The sequence below is a fragment of the Diorhabda sublineata genome, chromosome 5 (genome assembly GCF_026230105.1).
Source record: "Diorhabda sublineata isolate icDioSubl1.1 chromosome 5, icDioSubl1.1, whole genome shotgun sequence".
Taxonomy (NCBI): domain Eukaryota; kingdom Metazoa; phylum Arthropoda; class Insecta; order Coleoptera; family Chrysomelidae; genus Diorhabda; species Diorhabda sublineata.
Genome location: NC_079478.1, coordinates 29,981,527 through 30,004,285, shown reverse-complemented (window position 1 = coordinate 30,004,285; position 22,759 = coordinate 29,981,527). Strand labels below are relative to the sequence as shown.

The 22,759-nt window shown below is 31.7% G+C and overlaps 1 protein-coding gene across 1 annotated transcript in view; it reads left to right on the top strand.

Annotated features, from left to right (window-relative positions):
- Positions 1–22,759, top strand: part of LOC130444711 (lachesin-like) — a 493,082-nt gene that overhangs the window by 149,913 nt on the left and 320,410 nt on the right. The window lies entirely within an intron of this gene.

Genomic DNA, 22,759 nt, shown 5'->3' with positions numbered 1-22,759 from the left:
AAATATAAGTTGAGGAAAATACCCCCGCAAATAAATGAGCCAAAAAAGAGATTTATAAGGAAACACACGAGAAGTGTGAAGCGAATGCAACCAATTACTTCCATATGGACCCATTTCAACAGACGACCTGAAATAAAAAAATGAGCATAAACATTTCTTCTTAAGCTCTTTTTCCAGAAGTAGACAAGTGGCTAAAAATTTTGACTTTTAATTAGAAAATAAGAGTTTATGAATAATAAACTTTCTAAAGACAATTTGAAACTCCAGTTAATTGCGTCATCTCAATTTTTTATACCTCTACCTCAATGTGAAGTAACTCTGTGCTACCACTGGCAACGCGAAATTCAAACGATATCCTCATAATTTAAAATTCCAATTTTGGTTTTTCAATAATTTGTAATTCCTTCTCTAAATAAGAAACCGCCGCAGAATGGGCATCAATAAGAATTCACCAGATGATCTGCATCCACTTATAGTCGGAGAGCTGGTCGCTAGTTCGACTAAGGTACTTTGACAAAGCTGAAACTTTTTCTATAGGTTATATGATATTTTTAAAGTAAAGAGAGAATAGGGAATATGCATGTATTTTTTCTATATTTTTAATGAACTTTTTACATAGTTATAACTCGATAAAAAACATATGTCTCGGTTAAGTTTGGCTTGTTTTGAACGCCGCTATTTTTCAAGGGCTTTGGATGACGTCACTTGCCACATCCTATATTTCTTCAACTGCGAACAGTTACTTTATATAGATTTTATGTTATAATAGCGACGAAAGCCATTGAAAAAGCTGAAAAACCGTTTTATAGGTATCGTAATGCACTAGAGTGTGAAAATCTAATACAAGGACACCTGATAAAGTGTCTTCAAGTTCTCAGACATGCGAAAACAGGAATGCAATGGTTTTAAGGATCTATAATAAATAAGTGAATTGTACATATAATTCGATGTTTACTCCATTATTAAAAATGTTTGTGTTTTTATAATTCTCGAAAATGACATACGATATACTAGACTTAAGGAAATAGCAATTACAAAGCTTATTATTACTTACAAGACATTGTAATGTAGATAATAATACAGCAGCAAATTCAATATCTCAAAATTATTTATATGTTATGCTTTAGTAATTAAAGCTGATTGTAGGTACTTAAACATAAAAAAACTATGAAATATACTATAATATATAATGGAAGATAGTAATTACCTTGAAGTTTTCACTCCTTTGACCTCAGCCAATGTAAAAATATGCAGTCATCATGAATGCATCTATTTTCGGTAGATTCGTAGATTCAGTAGATTTCTAATAAAATTTTGGCATGAGATTTTGCCTGTCGTAGATGTAAAAATTATGAAAATAGATTCTGGTCCTTTATTGAATAATTCACCCTCCTCGTCCCTGCCCCTTAAGACATTTTTGGGCCACCTGTTGATTGTGCAGCTTTAGGGTATGAGGAATGATAAAAATCAGAACTTATATTTTAGCAATAAAGTGCAAACGGGATGACAGAATAGAAGCGAATTTAAACTCTTCTATCTATTTTCGGTACATTCTCTGATTGTGCTTTCACAAAACCGCTTTCAGTCGTCTTCGTAGTCATAATTATAATCAGATTTTAAAAATACAGGAACACAAAAATGGACAGGATATTTCGTCCTAACACAACCAACACTCTGTTTGACACAGGATACGGCATTTGGCGTCACAACCAATAATAATGAGTGTATCAAATTTATTATTTTACACTTTTCAATAATCATTTCATACAATTGAACAACAACAAATTGAATGTTGAATTTATGATAATATTAATAGTTTCTGGACTGTTCCTTTTTCGCACTTCTAAACGCTAGTTTTTGTAATAAAGAATCGTCTTTTTCATAGTCATATATTAAATAACTATTAGTACAAGAAATAAGTTTTTAAACGCAATTGTAGAACAAAGTGATGACTATAACTCATAGATATAATAACACGCCAAACCTTGGTGATGGAAGTACTTCACACCAACTGTGTTTCGCTAATATAGATCATTTGGATAGACTGATGTCGCTTAGTGATAAGTCACGGGATGGTAAACCTTGCTCATCGGTTAATGTTGCAAACATTGATAAATTGAGGCATATGATCGAGGAACATTCGAGATGCACCTGTCAAGTGATTGAGCTTACTCTTGGTGTTGGATCCGTAATAGTAAAATCATTTCACATGATTTTTTTCACGGTTTCTTAAAGAATAAAGAATCAGGAAAGGTAAAAATGTTAAATAATGGTGGACGTCATATTGTTCATAAAATGGTGCTAAATAATATAATATATAACTATTTTATAATATTCCTACTGCCAAGAGAGCTGCGAGTGGACTCACTGATCTGTCAAGAAGTTATGGACGCAGTTTGATTTCCTAGAACAGTTTTTGTGAAAGCAAAGCTTGATGATTAATGTATAGTTAAGCAATTTGCCATACCACAAAATGTTTATGCAGTTCTTGAGCTTGTCAATATTAGCGGGCTAAAGTACTACACAGCAGTTAGCTGGATTTTCACGTGAACATAATGTAATTTTAAGAACAACCAATCTATTTGCCTGATTTAACCATGTGTGATTTCTGATTATTCTTCATCCTACACAAACATTTATGTGGTCTTGTGTCTCAAAGTATATAGCATTAACTATGTTTCTTGGTATATATCATTAGCCCTTCAAAATGTTCGTTATAGGAATTGCTTCTGTACTCGAAATTTTTGTATTTCAAAGTTTTAATATTGTAAGAAACGCCAGTGGTTTATTTTATTGATATTTCCGAACTCGCGTAATATATCGAAAATGGAACTAGTACATTATTCCTAGTATCTCGGAAAATACTTTGTAATTTATACGTGATTTCTTGGAATTGCGGAACATGTACATGCCTTTGGGCGATACATAGGGTTCAATAAAATACTACCGTAAATTTATTACTGTGAGATTTATTGCGATGGCTTTCGGGTGATATTTTAGTAACATATTCATTCCGTTCAATCATCTTTTGGGTTGGGTTCTAACCAATATAAAACTGCATTTGTCAACTTTTGAACTGAATAATAAAGAATGCAGAATGTTAGTTTAAATTTTGTATAATGTTGTCACTGCTTCCTTCTAAAATATGATTCATTTAATTAATGTTTTATCGAGGGTCTCACAAATTTACTTAGCTCATTTTTTACACAAAATAGTGAGTACCCCGTATAACCTAATTGATAATATTTCAAATCTATTTAGACCTGCAGCTTGGGGTAAGTTTCATCATATTCTCGTGTAGAGGCTAATTTCAATAGATATTTTGTTCTATGAACTGTCAGGGTATAAAAATATAAAGTTTCTGACTTTCCTTTCCACCGTTCCCAGTAGTCAGTTTTTCATTTGGATTTATCACGATTTCTGCAGAAGTTGTAAATAAGTATTTTCTAAACATATAAGAGAAGAAAATATCATTTTTCGTATATAATATTCCTTCAATATTTCAAAACCAAAAAGCTGGATATTCAACATCAAGAGAAATAATGAAAATATTGTAGTAAATTATTATATTTCGACATTTTTCGATATCTGTCAGTAATTTGAGAATCGTATTCAAATTCAAACATTCCTTCCAAACTATTTACCAATTATTATTATTATAATATCAAGTTTCCATTGATTCTATCTCCTTTATCATCAAGTATCCTAATTTTGCTTTGCATCAAGGTCATATACATTGATATGAGCAGCTCCACACACCTCTGGTTAAGTACAATACTACGTACAATAATGGAAAACAGAATAGTTAATTTAACGCAAACGACAATAGGAACAATAACTTCTATTGATCTTTGAAATATCATGTCTACTGCTAATATTCTCTATAATATGTTCATTTCCGATTATTACTACTCGTGTGTGTACAAGTGTTCCATATAATAATTATCAATTAAGCAAATAAATACAGAGGAAATTTATGCAACAGTATATATAGAGTGTCTCATTTACACGTATCTACAGATAAAAAGGTAGAATATGGTTTTGGAATGTCAAATAATGGAACATTTACTTCGGGACAAACTTTATATGTTCAATATAATTTTGAGAAATTTTACGTCTAAGTTGAAAATGGAGATTTTTATAAGCGATTCATTCATAAATAGTTATGTGAATATGCAACAAGTGAGTAGAGTAATACTTTTTTTCACGAGTAGGACGGATGACCGCACGAGTGAAAAAAGTTACTTTACTCACGAGTTTCATAGAAAAAAATTTCTACATCTGTAGACATAAAAAAATTCGACAAAACTCTCATCAATTTTTATATTGTTATAGTAATATTAAAAGTACAACTGAGATGATTATTAATTTGGAGTGAACAAGAATTACATTACTATTGATACTTGAATTGACAACATTTAACGAGTTCAAAGAATCCTCTATAGTTGTATTAGTACTTATTGGATTTACTAATAATAATGGCCCATGGTTTATGTTCTTCGGGTTTATTTTGTTTAGCCAATATTTCTTATGAACGAATTCATAGTCGAAGATTATATTTAAATAAGGGTTTATTAAATATTATACCTAATTTAAGATTAATTTGATTTCTTTTAGTTTCTTCTAATATAGCAGCTCCTCCTTCATTAAATTTAATAAGAGAAATTATATTAATCAATAGAATCTTATCTTTTAGTTTATTTAGTATATTATTTTTATTTTTAATATCATTTTTTAGAGCTGTTTATTCATTATTTTTATATTCATATACTCAACATGGTCAATATTATTCAGGTTTATATATATTTAATAGGGGGTTAATTCGTGAATATTTACTAATAATTTTACATTGATTACCTTTAAATTTATTATTTATAAAATTGGAATTTTTAGTACAATGAATTTAATCTAAATAGTTTAATAAAAATATTAGTTTGTGGTACTAAAGATATAAATAAAGATTTTAGATTATTTGTTATATTTATTTTATAATATTTTTATATTTGAGATTAATATTATTAGGTTATTCATTATATTTATTGGTTATAAATTTAACTTATATTTTAGAATTTAATTTTATAATATTGTGTGGATTTCCACCCACCGTGATTCTTTAGTTGAATTACATCACCACCGGAATCCACTAATAGAGACGCCGAAGAGCGTCGAAATGTATGCCCAGTGTAGTTTTTTGTTTAGGTAAATTCAAATATGCTACGATACGCGAGGGAATTTTTGAAAAGGTATTGACACCTACAACTTGGGTTTTACACTTTCCATTTCTATATTGCAAAAAGAAATGATCTGTTCTGACACTTGTGAGCCATTGGTTTCTATATTTTCTATAAATGATTAATAAGTTTAATCTATTGTCAATTATTACACCAATAATAGTAAACCGACGTTGGACATGAGTTTTTGAATCAGGTACTGTGATGATTAAAACATTTCCGGTTATTAATATCGTTACATTTCATTTTATATAATTTCTCTCTCCACAGCGCTTCTGCGATTCCGAATATTGAAGCAATCTGAATGATGATGAAGATACAAATAATATCTAAGCTTATATTGAAATTGTCATACCTTATGCATGAGATAATGATCGTTTGGAGCTTGTGACAGAAACTTATTAATTTCTTCACGGGTAAATGTTTTAGATTTCTTGGGTCTATAGCCAACTGTTTAATTTTTCAAATTGCAATGAGTTTCGAATATTTACTGATGTCTACGTCGTTACTCACCATTACGGTTTTGAATAAGTCGATCAAAGTGTTCAAGTCTTCCACATTTCGGATTTAGTTTCAAAGTAAGCTAGTAACACTCTTTCCGTGAAGCTGTGTATGCCTTCCTTCATCTACCGTTTCCTGGACTTCTCAGGTAGAAGATTCATAGTCGCTGCAGTTGCCGATTCAACAACATCTTCTGGTTTGCTATTTAAACTTTCTTCTCTATTACTCTCCGTCACTAATAATAATACTATACTCCTTTTTATTAGACACTAAACGGATTTTTTTCAACGAATATCAAGAAATAAAAGTGTGACAGTTTATCGGAGAAACGAATTGACACGAGAAAAAAAGCGTTCACAGTTCACTACTTTTTTCAACGCAAAAGTCTGAAAAAATGAAACGCTAAGGTACTTTTTTTCACGCTTCTTGACAGATTCAGAAATTACATTCTTTATGAATGCCAATGAATGAAAAAAAAACGTGATTATTATAACAGACGTAATATTTTTCTACGCCCTATTTTCAAAGTACCTTATATTTTACCGGTTCGTAGCGCTTAAGGCAATTTTTTATGGTTTATTTCACGCTTTCCATAAGCTAACACAGATTAGGGCCATTTGTCCACACCTTTAAAAAAACTTAAGTCACATTTAACTTTGACATGACAGCACATGAACTGATTTGACTTTTATCAGTATCTAGATTTTTTTCAATGTAGTAGTGGCTTTCTATTATTATTTTTGTTAAGGTGGAAAGTGAAGATTCGGAAATTGAAATATGTACTACTAAAGAAATCATAGGAAGGACAAATGTGGTAACATACAAAGAAAACTATCTAAAGAATATAACACTGGCAGAACCAGAATAATATTCAAAGCTTTACCAGACGCGTGCTATTATCTTATTTTCAAAAAAGTTCTAAAAATTTCAAGTCCTCTACACTATGGTCTAGGTATTTCTAATCTGAAACAATTAATTATGGATGATAATGTAGATATGAGTGAATATGCCAAAATGATTTCTGAAATGAAAATCGGTTGGTTACAAACCTATAATAAGTTAGACAAATATTTAATGTTCAAGGTAAAAATTTTAAATAAGTGATTAATTCTATATTACATTACCCATTGTTTCGAAAGTAACATTTATACTGGGAATAGCCGGAGGTTGTCGTACTGAAGAGTTGTATAAAATGAAAATTCATAACATGGAAAATAAGGGGAAGTTTTCTCAACACGATTCCGCATTCAAAAACGTTCACAAGTCGGCGTTTTACAGTAATTCAAGAAACCAGTTTAAAAATGGATTTGATGTATCGATATCGAAAATATGTAATCTGAGACCCAAAAACACAACCAGCAATCACTTCTTTCTATCATATCATATAGAAATACAAGATGTACAATACAAGTTGTTGGTATACACACGCAGTTCTTTCAATACAAAGATACATTGTGCTTCACGGATTTTACAAGGAACTAATAACAGCACTTTTTTAAACCAATCTTCTACATCATATTAGAAATCAAAAGACTATTGACTGATACAAATATTCATCACTTAAATGAAGCTTCATCTGGTAATAAAATAGACAGATGTGTGACTGGATCGAAAATTTACATAAAGTATTATATCATTTACTTGTTAGTTTGTCTTAAAATCGTTGTCTACAGTTAACTTTCAATGCAATCATTATGCTTTCGTTATTAATTGTAATTCACCAATTAAAATATCTCGAATTACAATTTGAACTTCATTTTTGGAAAAGGGCTGTAGAAAAAAATGTATGCAACACATGCATAAGGTGTCTTTTTTTCATCATGGAATTGCCGAAGTCGCCTAATGGCTACTCAAATTTTTGTGAAAAAAAGAGTCACTTTATGCACTTTTTGCATAAATTACTGTTAATAGTTATATTAAAAATACCCAACTATCACACTTTACCTCTTTTAATATCCTATGTATCTTTAGCAATCCACAATCTAATTAGGCAGCGCTGGTTTGAATTACTTTCTTCAGTTCATTGGGAGTTATCGGTCGAAAACAGATAATTCAACATAAATTTAAACTGAACCCAACTTTATTAATATTTGAGTATATCTTACCAAACCTAATCAAAGCTAAATCAGAATATGGATCCGTTAATTGGTCTGCCTAATATCAAGAGGCAGATTGCAAATCTAATGTAAATGAATGTAAAACAAAAACGTTAACAACTGTTATTTTTGACTTTTTGCTTACTGTACGTTTTCCTTCCCTACAGCCAAGCCTACATCTCTTAAAAATAGGCTCCCTCTAAAAAAACAGCCGAACGGCAACCCAAACATTTAACGGTAAAACCGCAAGTACAAGTTTCGGACACCTGAGACCTTGCCTGGTGGTATCTACGATATCTTAAACATTAGACTCACACATATCATGATGATGAAATATGGAAGTATAGTCGACTTGAAATTTTGTGTAACCAATCTACCAACGGATCACAACGGACTTTCAATCGGCTAAGAAAATACTTGTTCAGCCATTGCTACATCTATTGTATTATAGACTGAAAAATATTTAACAGACCATTATTCAAAAATACAGTAGGTAAATATTTTTCCAATGGGAAATAACCAATAATGAGATGGCTGGTGTAGATACAGAAAATGTCAGATTTTAGACCAACAAGAAAGATTATTGTTGTAGCAAAGATGTACTGAAAAAGGCAGATCATAAAATATATACAATAATAGATGACTCAAGGTAATTTAGAACTGCACAGCAAAACAATAAGAGAAGATGAAATATACTGAAAATACATAACTTCTGAGGTCTGAGTTTTACAGGCCCTGGTGTAGTACATTTACTATTCTGGTTATAAGCTGCGACAAACATTGAAATATATCCTAATTTTTAAATTAGTTCCGACCGGTGGGCTCCATTAATATATTGCTCAGAATCTCCACTTTAAACTGAGGATGACTCAAACTGCAATTTCTATGTGTATGAATAACAAACTCTATTGATGATATTCAATAAAATGCATCTTTCCAACTGAAAACTCCGAAATACTCCTGGCTTATAGAATACTTCAGAACTAAAACCTGATTTGGATCGCATGAGTTTAAAAAAAAAAAAGAATTTCCTTGAATGTTCATTAACATTACGTGCAATTTTTTTACTTTGTTGCAATGATAAAATCTGATTTTGTCCAACCAAATGCATCGAGAAAATTAAAACATAAAATTAAGTTACAGATAAAGGTGAATGGACAAAATGTATAGAATGTTTCAACTGATAAATACAGATTGTCCATCTCTAAATAATGTATATATTCATTATAGTTAAGTATATTTTAATGAATTAATAAACATTACGACCCGAATGAGACATTCCCAGTTTAGGTAATTTATCATTTCCGCATTTAAAACCATACCGAATAGCTTAATGTGCGCGTGTTTTTATTATTAATGAACACAAAGCGACGTTTAAAAAAAGCATCTGCAATACGGATAAAGAGTGATACAACAGACATTGTTTTAATTTGGAGTAATAGTAAGTAAATAAAAAATTTTAATGTTTTGTATTTAATGTGGGTAGTCAGATTTGAATGTTTCCCTCTTGATAATTGTAATTTTGTCGATGAAAATCACGCATCGCAAAAAACATTTTTCCAGAGCACTCTGTAAATATTTGAGGCTCTGATTACGTTTATATATATTCACTTCATTTTTCTAAATATGACATATTCACTTTCATTTCAAATAAATATTTAAAAATGATTTTCCTAAATAAGCTACATGAAGTAGGGATATTCTCCATCATATATGGTAAAAATTATCTCTATTATTATATTCCGTTTGGGGTACCTCGAAAACATGGAATTTGAGTGCATCAACCGCTTCTTCAGGTGTAGGAAAACGTTGACCTCGCAAATAATTATTGATCTGCGGAAGAAAGAAGACATCATTGGTGCCATAAGAGGACTGTACGGCAGATAACAAATCAATTCGATGCTTTGACTATTCAAAAACGTTTTTGGTTGAACTGATATGGAAGATTTAGCATTGTCGTGATGGAGAATGATTCGTCTTCTGCGATTTGTTTCTCTGATTTTTTCGAACACTTTTGGTAAACAAATGCTTGTGTAAAATCAGAATAGATCGTTATACTTTGCTCTAATAGAACCGTGGCGACACTTCCAGCTATTTAAAAAAAAACAAACGACTATTTGCTTCAAAGTACTTCGTGCGCTATCAACTTTTGTTGCATTTGTCGATTTTTCCGACTTTTTTGCACCATTCGTGAGCTGTTTTTGAACGATAGTCATATTATATTATCCAACGCGAACAAATAATTTTGACAGCTGTATATTCATGCAATATTGATTGTAAGGCAGTGGAACTAATGCACAAGTACGCCTCAATATCGCGGTGTTACGAGATGCTGCTTCATCACCAAAAGTGGGTTGATCAGAATTGGTTTAATCCACGTCGAAAGTCATGCAAAATCATCTCACGAAAATGTTCGCGATTGAATTCCATTTTTTGAGCAAGATAAATGTTTCAAGTATCTGTAAAATCTGTAAAATATTTATAGCAAGAATCTTGATAAAATGCTTCATCATTACAAATTTTATATTCAATGGAAGCTGAATAATACGATCTCTTTTAACGACAGAAAAATGTATTTATTAAGAAATACTCCTATTTCACTTTTGAGTAGATACTCTACTAACAATAGTTAATTGTGGAGAAGCAACAAATTTTTTGTATTCTAATACTCATCAACCTGTCGAAATTACATTTCGAGAGGCCGATTTCTTTTAATATCGTACCAGAATTGAGATATTGGTCTCTTTATATCTAATTTGAGAGGTCTACAACGATCTAGATTGAACGTGGGTCTTTCGGTAGCTTAAGACCCATATTTTCTTGTATCATTTCCGAACCAGAATTGAGATTTCCCATTTTTCTATGTCCAATTCTGCTATATCTTCAAGACAATCTACTATGTCATCCTCCATAATTTGCCGTCGCTTTTCCGTGAAGGCGAAAGCTTGATCGTGTCTTATTTTCCATTGGTAGTACTACTATAACAATCTCTTCAGCATCATTTTCCCTTTTGCCACGTTTAACAAGTCTGTTATCATTCAAGTTTTTTTCACTAGTTCTCAGTTACCTATCAGAGAGGTTTACTTCAGAATGACGAATCCAGGAGAGTGCTTCGCTATCACGTTTGATTTTGCGTGCTATTATTTTTGAGTTTACTGAATGTCTATATTACTTGTTTTGTTGTGGTTCCTATGCTTAAAAACTTTCCCTCAACAATCTGGCAGCTTTTTCTATTTTCCGCTTTAAGGATAATAGAAATGTATTTCCTATTTTCAGATTTTACGACTTTTGGAAGTTCAATAACTTTGGCTTCTGCTCCATTTTTTGTTACCGTGCTTTCTGTTGAAATAGAGGTTAATTCACCCTTTATGATGCAGGATGCCTGTATGTCTATAATTCTCTCCCCTCCAGAAGTTATTTGGTATTTGTAGATTAATATACCTTCCAGAAAAACCTCAGTAGAAAAATTCGCATTATTCGGAGGATGTACAATCTTCTTGTAACCCTATACTTAGATCTGGTAAATAACGATTGTTCACGTTTAGAAACATATTGACAATTACTTTTGTCATTAGTTATTCCCGCCTAAACATCGATTTTTTCAGGGTGTTGGGTGCGACCTTCAATAATCCAATAGTTCTTAGATGAAGAGACCTTAATTTTCTAATAAAATATAGATTGGGTTTACATAAAGCCTGCAAGATGAAACCTACATACAGCGATCGGAATCATCATTTCGTTCAGAGGTATTAAGTTCCTTAGATGTTTTCCTAACTTCAATGACTGTTAATCAGTCGCTAGGTGGTATTTAACATCCTATAGAAATCAGAATGTTTCACTTAAAGTATACACACAATCTATTAAGTGAAATAGATAATTTTCAACAGTGATTCCAACTCCTTAAACTGAAAGTTAAAAAGTCATCGCTCTTTCGACGCAAGAGACTACCGTCAGCAATAAGTAAATATTAACAAATATTTTTATTTATAAAAGGAAGATTCCATGAATTATAAATCAAGATAAACATCAATAATTTCATTTATTTACTAATTTTGACCTCATTATTTCTAGACAATTCTCATAATATGTGGTTTATGAAATAAAAAACATAATATAAAAGTTTCAATTTTGTGAGCACTTAATTTTGTAAATACTCTATCGATTGTCGTGTTTATATTTAAACAGTTGGCATTCAGGATTCTAAAAAAATGTTAATTGTATGCTGAATAAATAATTTGTTCCATTTATGATAAACTAAATTGATTAAATTTTCTTTCGCCAATAGTAATCCTAAGAAGGCTCTAATCACATTATAAACTATTTTATAAAATAGATTAAAGGGTCATTAAGACGATAAAAATATAGAACTGAATCAAGACCCCATGAAATAAAAAAAACATGGGTGGAAGTTTGTTAAGATTTTTATTAGAGATGTAGAAACTTAATTATTTTTTTCAGTTAAACAGATTTTCATTCTAATATTCACGTTGAAAGTGATCCATTGATTAATGTAATTGTTCAAGATATACTCATATTTTGATAAAGACGGAAATATTTGGAAAATTCTAATTTTGACCTGCCTTAGGTCAAATTCAAGATAAAAAACACATATATGACCCTAAAAAATAAAAAAATTTGAAAAAATCTTTTCATTGAAGCTTATAAAAAATATCAATTACGAAAAATTGTATAAATTGATTTGAAAATATTTGTAGTTGGTAGGAACTCACTAAGGCTCTAATATTTAGAAGCAAATATTTCCAAATACATTTTGATTATGAAAAAACAAATTTACTGGTTAAATACTGTCGTGATTATCAACATATAACTCACCATTATAGGTTGCCAAACAAATGGAGGTTGTTTGTACAATTCACCTATCTACAGGTTAATTTGTCGTCAGGAAAAAACAAATTTACTGGTTAAATACTGCCGTGATTATCAACATATAACTCACCATTATAGGTTGCCAAACAAATGGAGGTTGTTTGTACAATTCACCTATCTACAGGTTAATTTGTCGTCTTTCATAATCCAAAGCAAGAAGTGCAGGGTGGTAGTAATTAATGACGGCTAATTAAAATTTCGTTCACCCCAAAATCGAACTATGAGCTCAATAAACAGGGACTAATTGGAGAGTACCATGAATACTATATAGCAGGGGTGCTCAAACGGTCGATCGCGATCGACCAGTCGATCGCGAGTGCTTTTTGAGTAGATCTCGAGAAGAAAAAAATTTTTAATAAGTAGGTAGGTAACTAAACTACAAAAATGTATTACGTAATAAAATAACACTGCTTGCGGCAAAAGGCGGCTTTATCAAAGGAACGCGCGGCACTTGTCAAAGAAAAGCCGAGACTAGCATAGCATAGATAGCGATACTACGTCGATACAAAGTTTATTATTAAATAGTGGAAAATGAGTGCAGTGAAGAAATCTAAAACGTATCATTTTAATAAGGAGGAAGAATTTTTCTTTTGTATGGTGAAGGATAAGTGCATTTGTGTTATTTGTCGTGCGTCAGTTGCAATACCTAAGCGTGGTAACTTAGAGAGGTATCATAAAACGGTTCATAAAAACTATCAAAAGGATTTTCCGCCACAGAGTGAATTACGAAAACGGGTCAACTTACTTGTGCGAGTCTGCATTTTCTGAAATGAAGATAATTAAGTCAAAATATCGCAATTGACTAACTGACGATCATATGTCATCATGCTTGGGATTAGCACTCAGTGGTTACGTACCATCTTATGAAAAGTATGCTGAGGACATACAGTGCCACGCTTCAACATCCAAAGCCACTCTTTAGTTAGGTTTAACACCATATGTAACTCTTTTGTTTTGTAAAAACCAATAAACTCGCAATTTTGAATAACTATGAGTTTTTTCATTGATATTGTAGAGAAGAACCTAACTAAACCTAACCGAAACCTTGACTAAAATAATACCTAGGTAGGTAGGGTGTATCGTGTATGTACGACAACCCTGCATCACACATACTTGCAGCCTCTCAGAGTCGATCGTAAGTAGTCTAAAAATATTGAGGTAGATCGCCAGCAGTTCAAGTTTGAGCACCCCTACTTTACAGCGTGATTCGACTGTATTTATACGTTCTTTAGTGGATTGATTGTGAAATTTTTTTCTCATACGCACACAAACAACAATAAGAAGTCATTTTTAAAATAATATCGTTTGTTCTATAATAAAGTAGACGAAAATTTTACTGTTAACAAAAACTGTATTGAAATCTTAATTTTTCACTTTTCAATATATCAATTAATAATATTAAAATATTTGCCAGAACGTAGTACCAAATTTTGCATTCCATCATCACCTGACTGTTGAATCAGTTACAAAGAGTCCCATTTAAATTATCATACAAAGCGCATTCCAGCTATACAGTGCTAAAGTTTTGGACATAGACTGATTGTACTTAGTCAGAACTGTATGGTGAATGATGCAATTTTTCCGATAAAAATGTTTAGTTTTAATAAGCTAGAGTTGTTAGAGTGTTTTCCTTCCCTCTAATTTTGGTTGGCTTGGCTTTTTCAAAATTTCATATCACCTTCCACAATTTAATTCCATTACTCCCGACAAAAAGTATAACAGAAACATGCCTTTCCGGTATCAAAAAATAAAAAAAGTTCATAGTTTTTTGAAATTGAGATGATACCCCAAAGAGGACAAAAAATTTGACTATTCGATTCGTTTTGTGTTCTCCTGTCAACAGTTCCGGCATTTATCTCATGAAGTTCGTTAATCATGAAGTGCCTGTTCCGATTATTTTCCTCATCATCATTCACGCACATTTTCATCATTTATTACACCTTCACCATCACCAAACTGCCGGTAAATGTGGCTGGACGAATTTCTCTTGCGTTTACGGGTAAAAATGAGCAAGCTTCACAGTCAGTAAGATTACCTGTTGACATAGCGACAATCAATAAGTTTAACCATATGACCAACACCGAAAGAAGACAAGTGGTATATCAACACGTTGTGTTATTACACTCCATATGGGGAGTGATCCAAGGAAACATAATAAAAAGATTTATTTCGAATATAAAGTGCAAAAAATTATGTATTTTGCGTGTTTTATACAAGTCTAAAAAGTGCAAAGCTGCAAGGAAACCAAACCATTTCCTAGTGAAGAAAGGTCTAAGTAGTAAGAAGAGACAGTGAAAAAAAGTCATAAAAAAAAGAGAAGGACCAAGTGTAAGGTAATGTTTCAAGGATCCAGGGCGATACAACCAAACTGTGAAACACATTTAAATATGGTCCCTCGGGCCGCGGAGAAGGGTCGAAATAAAATACGTGGTGTGGTTCATAGAAACGCTCTGGGCAATGGGAAAAGTGGAGTTGCGGACCTATTGATCACACCGGAGCTTAACGTGTTATCAGACGATAGGATGTGCGGAAACAATATGTAATCTTCCCTTGTTTATTTTTTCTAAAAAGTACTTCATTAGCTAAAGGTTATTATTATTAAAATAACTTCATCCTATTATTATTATTTTTCAATTCAGGGTACTTTCAATGGAATTTGAAAATAAGGAAAGAAAATATTGACGCAATGTCCCTGAATGCTTGTTAAAATGGAGAAAATACTTTTTATGTGTTCACTTCCTGTGTAAATATAGAAAGTTCACATCAATTCATGATACTCTTGGGAAATTGTGAGAAAGATTTTATTTCAATAAAATTAGGAAGTATAATTTTAGGCGTAAACAGGACACAATTGGAATTTACTTTCCCTTAAATTTTATTTTAATAATAACCGCATATGGAAAAACATTCCATTTAACTGAATCTGCAGAATTCGGAGTTAATTGAATCCAGGATATGACCATAAGCAATTTCACTTTAGTTCAAACCCATCACGGTTTGTTGAAATTAGCTTATTTAGCAAGATGCAGCACCCTTCAATTTGAACCTATTCTAGTGCTGAGGACGTTTACTCACCGTAGTGGAAACTCTCAGCAAGTGCTTCATTACAGTTTAAGATAAGCCATCAAACGGTGCAATAACCAGTCAGAATATGAGAGACGAGTTTGCAATTACACTCCAAATGGAATCAAATTATATATTAGAGTTTATTATGCTCAAAACGAAGATAGTAGATTGGAAATTTTCGCGAAATGTTACTATTTCAGATAATTTAAAGAAAAATCTGGTTTCAACTAAGCACAACGATAGAAAAATTTGATATTTTAATTAAAATAGTTATTTTTCACTACAAACATACGTTTACGATAATTTTTCTGATGATAGAATGTCTGTGCTGTGCACAGAATAAAACCAAATGATAAATATTCACTCAGATATATTTGGTTCTGGAATTCAAATTTTAAATGACGAAAGACATCGTTTCCTTTTCAAGGAGTCACCCAATTATGTTTTTTTTTTTTGGTACTACAATATGATCCTGAAGATCAATCAGCATTTTTTTCTAACTTAACTAACGTTGAAATAATAAATTGTGGATGTCCTACTAATTAGTGTACCATACAGTCTAACTACCGTTAACGTGTTACCAGATATTTACACAATACTCACAATACTATCAAGTCAAACGGCTTGATCCTATTGAGCTCTCACTTGAGCGCCATTTTATAACTGAAGTTCAAGCCTCAAACGTCAGATTAAACCACAGATAATGCAATTTTTCATGATTTATAGATAGTTTTATTCACAATCTTCGATTTAAATGTTACCAGCGATCTGGAGTTAGTTTAAACTTTAGTTACATGAAACTGAGAATTCCAACATAGCTTCTTCACAATGTTCACGTTTCTACGATATTACCATGAGCAAAAGGTTTTAGTTTTGCTAAAATAACTCAAGATTTGCACTTCATATTTAATTAACTCTGCGAGAAGTTGTCCAAAAGTAGTACTTTATCGCCAGAGAAGTTTAAGATCCCAGTTTTACTTTAAGTTGTAAATTGTGCCTAAATTGGTATTGTTGAGGAGCTTTTTAACGAATCAATGTTATAGTATCCGTTATTCACGTCTACTGGCAAATGTGGCTATGGTCCGCTAAACAATTCCTACGTCGAAGTTGCTAAAGAGACTATTGGCAGTACCAAGGCTACATCTCTTTGCAAAGAAGCAGTATGGACCCATCCGTGTGTGGACAATTCGGATGGACAATTTTGTTTTAGAAGCCAGTACTTTTTTTATTTATATCAAGCTCTTCGCGTGGACTTTTCAGGTAAAATCTAATGTCAAATGTCATTTTTAACTACTCTTGTTATAAGAAATTTTAGTAACATTTATTGTTACTAGAATATTTTGGTTTCGTTTGTTAACATGAGCAGATATTCTTAAATTTGTTTTCTTCGGTCGTCTTAATTTACTCTATTGCTTTTGCTGTTTTTTAGTTGTGATTCTGTTTTTTGACCAATTCAGACTCTTCCACTTAAACCTCAACCTCACCAACAAACCAACTTATTTATCTAATCTAAAATCTCCGAATCTCCCATCTTTCCAAATAATAAAAATATCGAAATAATCTTCAAAACTTCACTTTCTGTCCTAACAACATTTTTCAACAAAAATTGTATTTTCACCTATCTATCAAGTAGGATCAATATATTCTTCGTTACCTTATTATTCGTGTTTATAAAATCCATTTTTACTCACTTTTGTCATTTGCTAACAATTCTTATCAATTCTGTTATCATTCTCAGTGTCTTTCCTTCACGTTTCCTATAAATGTGTTCATAAACAAGACGTAATACATTCGCAACGTTTTCCCCATTGTTTTTTGTACTTTCTAATAATTACTCGCCTCTCTTCTGTTCAAACTTGTCCGTGAACGGTACTTATAATCTCTTTCTGGAATATCCTTAATCTGTATTTGTTTATCAAAATTATTATCTTGACGCTATAGGTCCCCTGAGGTCATATCTTACTATTTCTTTATTTCTCATGTATAGTTTTTATCTGAAGGGTACCATACATCCGTGTAGTGTTTACAAATAGTTTTTTTATCTTACTTTTTTCTGATTGAACTCTTTTTCAGTTCATATAACATTCCTTTTGTTTATTCTCGATTTACCAATAGTCTTCATGAAGATGTCGCCCAGCTTCCATATATTTCTTGCTGTTTATGGCTCCGGCGTGTCATTCTACCGGGTAGCATATTGTTTATTTATACTACTGAGAACCTATTTGAAGTGAATTAAGCTAGCTCTGTTCAGATGGAACAGGATACCTGACAATAGTTAATTCTGTAACTCTATATCTACATATCTTAGCTGTATCGAAACTGGAAAGCTGTGAAGAGACAATTCCATCTAGATCATCTTTAATCATTTGAGAATTACAAGAGCAAAGGGCATATCGTCTCAAGTATAAGATGACATGTTGCTTTATTTTTTTTTAATTTAACGTTAATGAATGTTTGAGTTGACCATTTTCTGTGAAGACAACCTCAGGAATTCATAAAAACTGTTTAAGAAAATCTGGAAAATAACTTGAAGAAAGCATCACGTCATTTGAATTGGAGGATCCTAATTGACTTAATTTTATGATGTATACAGATGATTAATGATTTCCTACGCCATAATATTTGCCGAACAAAACAGTCATTTACATTAAAAAATCCGGAAGAAATTATCCTAAAGTTTTGTATGGCATTCTTTAAAATAAAATTATGGGGTCTATATTTTTAACTACATGAATTTTTGAAGAATGGAAGCAAATAATTCTGCCACCGAAATAAGCAGCTCTGCATGTTATTTTGAGGATATTGATGTGGCTGATCTGGTCTTTAAATTGGTTACAGTGGACCCATTTCATTGTCATCTACTAATCCGGATTTACTATGTTCTTGTGGTCATTACTTGAAAAAAAAATCACTCATCACTCCATGTATTTTATTTTGTTATATCATTGTGAAACAATCAAATTGATTCTGTGTGAGTTATTTGTACCAAAGTGGAAATCATTTTACAGTGAAAAACATACATAATTTCTCAAAGTTTGAGTGTTAAATATTAGGAAAAATCCGAACAATACATATTTCTTTGAAAGTAAAATATCCTCGTCGACTACCATTGTATTCAAAGTTTCCCCATTTAATCATTTCAATGAAGCGCGGTGCTCTACTGGAGATATTTAATGCAAGTCAAACCTTTTCAGTTCTAATATACAAAAGCAAAAGTCCACCGGACCCGCACTCTCAGAGTTTACATTAAATCTACATATAAAGAGCAAATATAACCGAGGATAATAGGACGTCAGCGTTTAATGGAAATTGCACACTCTTCAACGGGCTGCTGATTATCTTCGGAAGCACCTTACTTACCGCCAGCATTCATACGTTTCCATTCAATGGATTTATGCGTTAACTTAAGTAGCGAACCACATAAATGCACTGCATTCGTGATAATAAGTCATTGGCGTACTTTAATCCAAAGAAAAAAACTTAATTTAATTAGAAATAAATAAATAAATGACCTTGATGAAGAAGTTTGTTCAATAAATATTCACTAGATTGCATTAAGGTTCATAGTTTAGGATTATTTTAGATTTAATACTCTCTCCAATACAATGAAAAAGTAAACATTCATATACGAGGCTTAAGAGAAATATACGGCGATTAAATCTCCACACCAGCGAAAGTTACATTTGGTTGCTCGAAGCAATCCAGCTCAGCTTCTAGTTATTAATGGTAGATTAAAAAAAAACAATGTAATTTTTTTAATTATTCCCCAAACTAATAAGTAAAAGTTCAACCGATTAAAGAGAGGTTAGATGAACATTAAAAACTATTTTGATCTACATACTTTTTGAATGAATTAGTGAAAAACAAGAAATCCAACATTATAGCTACATCTTGTAATTCATGATAATTAAATTAAGTCAACTGTTTACGTTCGATTAATTAATTCAGTTACTGTCATAACCGAGACGAGGTAACGATATAGTTATGTTTGAAGTAAAAACCATTGAAGGCATTCTATAACGGTCGGAAAGCATTGGATGCTGATGTGCAGAAGTATGACGAGGAAATACCTTTATTACTAATCTACTTAAACTTCATAAAATCAAAATAAATAGATTTTCGTCCGGAAATCGTAACCGTCCTCGTGTCGTTGAGTGTATGATAGTTAAACTGTCTAATACTATGATAATAAATAATAAATAATGTGAGGCTCTAGGGGTAGTACAATTTGGTAGTTGGAAGATGTAGGCCATTTTTGGGCGAAAGCTTGGATTTATAATTTAATTAGTTCTCATTTTCCGAAATTTGCTGAAATCCCCATACATATACATAATATATGAATAAATATAAAATTGAAAATTAATATTCAAAATAAATTTTAGTCTAAGATATATACAAATAAAAATATAAAAATAATATAAGTATAATTAAATATCTGAAGGTATCGTTGAAGTTGAACATCATATTATCTGAAGACAACCGCAGGAATCCCTTAAAATTATTTTTGAAAATCCATGAAATGGCTTGAAGAAAGTATAGTGTCAACATGAACTCAGATAAAGATCAATAGCGGAAACGTTAAGCAGTGAATTTCTCATGTTGCTATCTCTACACAAGCTGAAATATTTCTATTGCAATTATTAGGAACTAAGAAATATCTTATTCGTATTATTGTTATATACGTACCTACTAACGAAGTTTCCACTTGGTGTTGAGCGCTCCAAAAAATAATCCATGATAATCTGATTTCACGATTTTCAATTTCGGAAGGTTTGATGTTGAACATGTAAATCTTTGTATCGAAATAAGGAATTATCAAAGGCTTATCCATTGTAATAAAAACGACCGACATTTTCTATTTAATCTTAATGGCTCTGTATTTCTATTTTTAACAATAATATACGAGAAAACGAGTATTAAAATTATTTTCAGAAAAATTATTTTATTTATGTTAAAAGTAATCATCACCTAAGCTGATGGACAGCTTCATTTACCCAAGTCTTGATCGTGAAACGTCGACATCTTAAATGTATGTTAAAGAATAACTAGAAATCACACATGGCCAAATCAGACGAATTCAATGTCTTACATTATTTTATCTCAAAAATTTAACAGTCTGCTGTGCAGTGTGTGAAAATAAATTCTCATGATGCAACATTAACTCAACCATCAAATGACTACAGTTAAACATTTTGTAAACTATCGCTTTGATAGATTTTTGCGGTTTCGCCATTGCTGTTTCCTGGAAGAAGTTGTGCGTTGTAGCCGTTTAAAACTTTGTTGTTGACTTGAAGCGACCCTGAACTCATAGCTGCACATGTTCTGCTGACAAGAAGATATTTCAATTCCAAATCGTCTTGTTTTGCGGGATGTCCAAAAATTTAGAGTTGCCCTCGTAATTGACATTACTACAATACTATTTTTAGCCTAGTATATCATCGAATTAATTCGATTATTATTTAGGACATTAGAATGCACAGTAATCGAAGTAAATTAACTCTATTGACCGAAATTTATTCTGTAAATCACAACTCCATTCATTTAAGGTGATTTCTTCACATTCACTCAACCTCCTAATAATAAAATACCAAACTAATGCTGCCCATTAAGTTTTTTTCTTGTCGATTTGGTAGCCATAATGCCATCGTTTTAATGCATTTGGCATCCGGGAAGCAATATCATTGCACATTTTTCGTTCGGTTTAGTGAAATGTCGCCGGAGTGGACCTGACGCCTGAAAAATTTACGGCCATCCTAACTCTTTTCCTACCAAACTTCATTTCAACTTGGCGAATAAGTTTCTCCACAAAACAAAGTAATACATGATGTAGGCAACTATATATTAGGTGTTGGACATGCACCGGGTCCGTGCGGAAAATTTACGACCATATACTCATACGTTGTTCTCAGTGGAAAAAAATTAGGGGACAATTTTTTATGACGTATGGTTTCTGTTCGTGAATTCTCCCGGTGATTCACGAAATTGCAAATATTTTCCTGGGGTATCTTAAGGGATAAATTTCCCGTAAGAGATGGGAGTTTATGTAGTCTCTGGGGGAGAATAACGACAAATATAAATGAAAACATTCTACTTACAGTGTGATATTGAAACTAATCATTCACTTTTTGAATCTTTTCATATATATTTTCTCGCATGAATGTTCTCGATTATTAACTTATTAAAAAGCTGCTTTTACAGGAATATTTTTAGACGATAGGCCGAATTTGCCAATTAAAAATATTACATATATATGAAATAAAATCTGCTGTAACCAAAAAGAGACTTTTCATAATTAAATGTTAATATTTCCATTTAGAAATAAATAAATTATCGATTGTTTCTTTTTGTATTCGATTCTGTTTCAATAATTTTTATATTCTCAAAGGCAGCTTGACATGATGCAAGACAATTGCACGTAATTTTTTCAAAAGTCAAAATATTTTGTTGTTTGACAGTACCACTTTTACCACTACCACCACTAACAGAAATACCAAAAGTAAATTAAACAAATTCCTCACGTCAAATTTTATTCAATATTTTGTGATCGACTTAAAAATAAAAATAACAGAGTTAAGTGAAATGGTTAAGAAAAAAGTGGTCAGTGAATTCGCAATAATGATATCTGCCGCTGCCTTGCTTTTGCGTCTTGCATTGCATTGCACGTTTTATTGCATCATGTCAAGCGGCCTTAATGTAAAAAACGTGCAATATTCGTCTATATAATATTTTGATCTTGCAATTTCTTGCATGTTGTCTAACATCATGTCAAATGTCAAGTAGCCTTAAGACAAAAATAGGGTAGAAGTAATCTAAAGGAAGAAATGCAACAAGAAATGATTAAAGGGAAGACATACCAGAACAGATGATGTTAGTAGAAACTGGAGAAAAATTACTATAATAGTAGTTCATTAACTGAATTATAGTGCGAGAGTGGTAGATAGATAGGAATTTCAGGAAAACTTATGAATAAGCTGAAAT